Below are 6,855 nucleotides of genomic sequence, written 5' to 3' on the forward strand. Positions count from 1 at the left end.
CCTTTAAGTTGTCTTGGATAAATACAATAAAATAAAACCAGTACCGCTACCAAAAAAAGAAGATTTATTCATAACACACGGGAAAAGACCCAGGGAAACCGAGTTAACAATATAAACGATATAAAAAATTAAAAAAAAAAACTATAAATACCCTGAAAACCATAAATTTCAAACTCAAGCCTCAACTCTTGCGACCTGGTACCAAACGACTCACAGACCGGTACTGGTCCAGGACCTGGGGGTTGGGGATGGCTGTGCTTGTAGCCTAAGTGAAGCAGCCGCATTACTTAACAATATTTTAGCTTCCTTGAATCCAGGAATGGATTCAAGGTGCAACAGGGAATTCGGCAAGTATGTCCTATTTCCCCTAAGCTTTTTATATTGGTATATATACAGTTGTTAACACTATTAATCAAAAATTCTAAAGACATACAAGGAATATCAATTTTTAATAAAGACTTCAAAATAAGTCACTTCGCAGATGATACATCTATTTTTTTGAAAGATAAATACGTGGTAGAGAAAACTAAATTTTTTCTAAAGCATCTCGTTTATCTCTCAGTATCAAAAAATGTGAACTACTACCGATTCATACAAGCTCTGACTCCTCAATAGCTTTGGTTAGAGTTGAATCTAAAGTTAAATATATAGTGCTGATAATTATGGAAGCGTAGAGCTGCCACCCAGGCAAAAGAAAAATACAAGTGTATCACGTTATAACGTGAAAAGTTTATTGTTCTAACAAGATACTTTTCCTGTTTGTACAATATATTTTTCACGTTTGAACAACATAATATCACGTTATTACAATATACATAATTATCACGTTCGTACAATATAATTATCACATTCGTACAATATAAATATCATATTGTACGAATGTGATCATATATTGTACAAACGTTAAAAAAAATACCATTACAATAACATTTTTTATTGTAAGAACGTAAAACGTGTTGCATTCGGAAACCCAAATCCATGGTAGTTGTGGAGAGCTCACGCTCTTCAGAACTGGCACTTAACTTTGAATGCCCTGCTTTCAACATGGACACAAACACTGATAGCCCACTTCTGAGATTTCTTTGGAATCGTGGTGTACCTGAGGACTGTCTCTTACGAATGCTACAAGAACACGTAAGTGCTCTCTTGAGGGGGAAACTTGTAAAACTCGCTTTTTACGAAGTTACAGCGTCTAAAAATGTGACATATTGCTTAGTTAACAACCACAGCGGTTTTCGCTTCTCTCGCTTTGACTGCGTAAGGACGTAACGGTAGGCTGCATTGGTGTGGATCTTTAATATGGAATGGAGAATGTAAAACAAATTAACCCGCTGTATAAAACTGGGTCGTTGTATGACCACATGTTACTACTTAACCCGTATGCAGATTCCAGGTTTCTTAAATATATCGCTATATTATGTGATGCACAATGTTTCCTTGTTTATCTAAAAACAAATGAATTAAACTGTGTTTATATTGATATTTGGCTTCAATTTAAAAAAAAACACTGAGTTCAACCCTTTGTGCTCTGTGCAACTGAAAGATACGTGAATACTAATTTACTTTTTCAAAGGTGGGCGTTGTATATACTGTAATATTTCTATTAATAACATGTTAGAGAATCTCATTAATGTTGCTGGCATAGAGAGAGGAAAAGAATAAATGCTAAATATTGATGGCTGCCACTAAAATAATAACAGACAATTATCAAAACACATGTGAAATGTACATACATTTTTTTAGTGAGGTACCTCATGTGGTGTGGCAGCAGGCATACCTTGTACTTCTGTATAGTAATAAATATCTCTGTTATTACAGACTGATGCCACAGTGATTGATTTCATGGATGACAAGACCCTGTCTTGTTACATCCCAACATATGGTGACCGGATAGCTGCCAGACGGTTCTGCTTGGAAAACAGTGGTGCAAGTACTAAGGAATCAAGAAAAAACTCATTGCTCGAAAAATTGAAGGAAAAGATGGGAATCAATGAAAATGAGAAGAAATCTGATCATGAGGAGGCATTTGTTTCTAAGAGAAAAAGAACATATGCAAAAAACAACAAATGAGCTGAGAAAAAGACTCGAAAAATTGAGTTAGGGTGGATCCATGAAGGTAAGCAAGTGAGAAAGCACAGAGGAGGAGGAACAAGGACCTTTGATGTGCCCAAAGACTCCAAAAAAGCTGACATATTACAGTATGCAAAAGATCTTTTCTTTCCAAGTGGAAAAAGCAAATTTGGAAGATGGGAGGTGTTCAGTCATGACATATTAGACTATCAGGAAGAGGCCGTATTTGATGAAGATGTCACAGTTGGAGAACTCTATTCAGCACTTAAAATGGGAATGTTGAAATTTTACTTGTGCACAAGAAGATTTTCCAATGATGAAGATGATGAAGAAGTTTATGATAGAGGGAAAACACATGTAAACAATGTTACACAACTGACTGACTCACATCAAGGAGATTAAGAAGCTTCTCACACTGTTGTGATCTCATCATCAGAATCTAGGAATGCTGATGAAGATGTATTATTAGACACATCTGAGGTAATGATTGGACCCTACCTTGGAGAGCCTCTGCCTTGTCAACTTGATGACACTGTAATAGATGAACCATTCCTGCAGTTTGAGGAAGATGATCTGGTCATCACATCCATTACACTTCCTCCAACAAACACAGCAGTCAGTAGTCCAGATACATCTATAAGCAATGAAGCAATAAGCTCTGCAGGATCATATGATGTTGTCTGTGTTACCATCAAACTTCACAGGATTACTATTCTGGAGGAGATGATCAGCCAGTTCAAAGATCCAGCACTCCTCATACACCCTCTAAAATACACCTACATTGATGAAAAAGGAGCTGATGCAGATGGCATATCAAGAGATGTGTATGCTGCATTTTGGTCAGAGTTTGTGGACAACACAGCTGAAGGAGAGGAGTTCAGAGTGCCATCACTGTCTCCGAAATGGCAGGAAGAAGAGTGGAAATCCATGGGTAGAATTTTACTGAAGGGATTTCAAGACCATGGATATTTCCCTTGTCGCCTTGCTCCTGTTTTCACAGTGGCACTCATCTTCGGTGAGAATCAAGTATCAGATGATCTGCTGTTTGAAAGTCTTCTCTTTTACCTAAGTCAATCAGATAGGGATCTGATAACAAGGGCACTAAAAGAAGATCTTACAGATGAAGACAGGGATGAAGTGCTGGATCTCATGGATCGCCTGGATGTATCAGTGCTTCCAACCAAAGAGAACTTAAAAGGCCTTCTTCTGAAAGTCGCACACAAACAATTAATCCAAAAACCAGCATATGCCGCAGAGAAAATGTCCTTAGTTGCAAGCTACTTCCTAAAAGAAGCTTTTCAAAGCCCACAAGATGCCCTACAAATGTATGAGGATAAAAAGCCAACAACGAGAAAGCTTTTGAAGTTGCTTACTGTCTCTCCCACCACTCAAGCAGAGAAGCAGAGCTTCAGATTTCTGCACCAGTACATCAGAGGACTTGACGATACAGGGCTCAGAAGGATGTTCAGGTTTCTTACTGGGTCAGATGTCATCTGTGTTGACAAGGTTGAGGTACTGTTCACGCCTGTGGATGGACTGGCACGACGACCTGTGGCACACACATGTGGCCCTCTTCTGGAACTACCATGGACATACACGTCCTACCCAGAACTACGAAATGAACTGGACAATGTTTTGGCTGCTAAAAGCTCTTATGAGTTCAGCATAGCTTGATTAAAGTCCATCATGTTTAAACCAAAGAATGAAAGGTTTGCACTAACAATGACTGGCTATGAAGCTCTAAAGTTTGTTAAACCCACAAACAGGGAACACATCATTGTATAAAAAAAGAAAGAGCTTAAATTTCAGGGAAGTGTTTTATTTCATATTTGAATTTATTTTCAAAAATTGTGGACAACATCAATTTGTTTCCACCATGAAAAATGTAAATTTCAGTTTAAGTTTTCATACTTAAAAGTTTTACTAGTTTAAATGTTAACTAATTATGTTTAATAAGTTCATATGGTTAGCAGCAAGAGGTGAACTATGTTTATTATTAGTTCTTATCATGTGTCAAGGTCCTTTTCCACAGGTCTGTGGTGCAGTTTTGTAGGATACAAAATGTCTGCTATAGAGGGGATGTTTTGTTTAGTAATAATTCAAAAGACTTAATATTAATTAATTTCAAGTATATTTTTTTTACCTTTCCACCAGTCATTTGTTTAGAACATAGGCAATAGGAAGGCAATGTGTTTGATGCAATAGTTGACTGGAATAAAAGACAGAAAATTGGCACATAAGTTAAGTTTTGTAGTGTTTATCAAGAGTCCGTGTTTTCTTCTCCTTGAACACAAATAAAAGGGAGGTTAACATCTAACACTGTTTGTTAATTATTACATAATGCAGAATTTGTACATTTACCAGTTTACAAGAAACTGTTCGTGGATGAATAGCAGTTGCACAATGTGTTCAGTAAAATTGAAAACAATATTTCATGAATAATAATGTATAGGATCAGCAGTTTAAAAAATGTTTTTTCGACAGTCTTAAAACAGAAATCAGATATAATAGAAATTCAGTTAAAAAATAATTGGAAATGCCAAAAGGTTGGAGTACGCAGATTTGGTTAAATATATTTAGACATGCTTGCTTGCTACTATCTTGAACCGAAAATCCAAACAAAATAATAATGAATGTCTTTTCTATTGTTTATTGCACAAATAAAACATTGTACCCAAAAATATATGCGTAAAAACTCCCAAAGCCCAATTATATTTAGGTTTATAAGTCCTTCAGTATATAGGCTCTCAGGAAGAAATACAGTTCAATGGATTCATCTGCTGTGCTTGGTGGAAGTAAGAAGTTCTCTGACATTATAAGGCAACACAAGCTGAAAACGGTTTCATCACAGGTATAAGGTCCTCCTCTCTGTTGACATTCTTTCTTACAAGCATCCACTGCCTCCCGAGAAACCTCTTTCAGATGATCCTGTCCTCCAAACAGATGAGGGATGGTGTACATGAGAATCGGACGTCCACTTGGAGCAACTGCATTTCTGCTTCTGCGTATTATGTGGGTGTTCCACATATGTGCAACTTGCTGCAGCTCTTCCTATTAAATATTAAAAATTTAAAAATCTCATATCAGTAAAAGAACACGCTGGCACGGCTGGCAGCCTTAACCCAATTTCCCTTGGATGAATAAAGTACAATCAATCAATCAATCAATCAAAAGCAGTCGGAAAAACAGAGTTTATCAAAAATACTCAACAACAAGAATAACAGTGGTAGACACGTGATACTGTGGAAAATTTTAAGTAATTATTAAACGTGAATTGTTTTAGACAGTGCGATTTTATGTTTCTGGCCAGTGAAATATGCATTTTTTTCATATCCTGAACGGAGTGATAATAGGGATGGTGCGTGGGTGTTAAAGCAAACTTTTTATTCTCTCTCCGTGTCTCTCTTTCTCTCTAACACACGCACACACACACACACACACACACACATACACACACACACACACACACACACACAATGACTCATTAAAAGAATATAAACATGGTTACATACCTCGATGACATTCAGGCACGTAAACAATATGAGCTGCTTGTCCAAAAAACATCCAGAAAAGCAGTCATGGTCTTTTAGTTCCTGGAGACGATTTATCCAGTGCTGAGCATGATGTCGTCTCAGAAAGGCCCACCAGCCTTCAATACGCTGATTGTGATTGCTGGATCCAGTAATAAAACAGTTTCTGACGTTCGGATCCATAGTTCAGCGCAAGAATCGTTGCATCTCAGCCATTATGACATTTTCTGTTCCCAAATCAGAGCGAATCCTAGCAGGTGTTCCCATCCTCTTTTCAACTTCTGCTATGAAATATCCAGCAATGACTTTGGGATCATTGTTTGTTGAATAGGCATGAAGCCAAATCATAACTCTCGAAAAGCCATCAATAGCTCCATTTATACAGATTCCAAAAGGCTTCAGTTTGTCATAGGAGTCAACATGCCACATAAAATTTGGTCCAGGATTTACATGCGTGCGTCGCATTAGGCGATTTCTGCGTCGTTGCTCAACACCGTAAGGGTCAAGATATTTCAGTAAATGTCTCACAGTACTCTGCGTGACAACATAACCTGCCTGAATGCAGTTCAGGTGGTGTAGTTTGTATCCATGGAGCCTCCCATGTCCCTCCAGTTGATCAATAAGAAATCGTGCCACCTCAATCGGATCGGACTCATTCTTTCTCCTGTACAGTCCCATGTGTTTTAGGTTTCTTCTAAGTGTCCGCATGCTTATCACAATACTGTCCAAACTGCTCAATAACAGCAAAATCTCCCCATGCCTCAATCCAAGCATAAAATAGAACTTAATTAATTCCAATAAACGAGCCATTTTCTCGCACTCTGATCTGCACTGTCACCCACTTCACTATGTTTTACACTTCCGTATCTTTACGGCAATATATCATGCTCGACCAATAAAATATATGTTATAACGTGAAAACGTTATTGTTCAAACAATATAATTATCACGTTCGTACAATATGATATTTATATTGTACGAACGTGATAATTATGTATATTGTAATAACGTGATATTATGTTGTTCAAACGTGAAAAGTATATTGTACAAACAGGAAAAGTATCTTGTTAGAACAATAAACTTTTCACGTTATAACGTGATACACTTGTATTTTTCTTTTGCCTGGGTGGCAGCTCTACGCTTCCGTAGATAATATCTAAAAAAAAAAAAAAAAAAAAAACAATTAGCAGAGAAGACACTAATATTTCTAACTGTATCATGGAGATGAAGAAATCACTTAGCCATTGGTTAACCA

General features: G+C 37.1%; 1 pseudogene across 1 annotated transcript in view; it reads left to right on the forward strand.

The window, feature by feature from the left end:
• LOC146583714 (uncharacterized) overlaps positions 1–4,515 on the forward strand; it is a 36,930-nt pseudogene extending 32,415 nt beyond the window's left edge. The window contains exon 7 of the transcript XR_014892686.1: positions 1,819–4,515. The product of XR_014892686.1 is annotated as an uncharacterized LOC146583714 (transcript). The remainder of the gene's footprint in view (positions 1–1,818) is intronic.
• Positions 4,516–6,855: the final 2,340 nt, after the last annotated feature.

Source organism: Mchenga conophoros, linkage group LG1 (assembly GCF_057382185.1).
Source record: "Mchenga conophoros isolate Kocher_MC1m ecotype Shallow Benthic linkage group LG1, M_conophoros_male_GT1.1, whole genome shotgun sequence".
NCBI lineage: Eukaryota > Metazoa > Chordata > Actinopteri > Cichliformes > Cichlidae > Mchenga > Mchenga conophoros.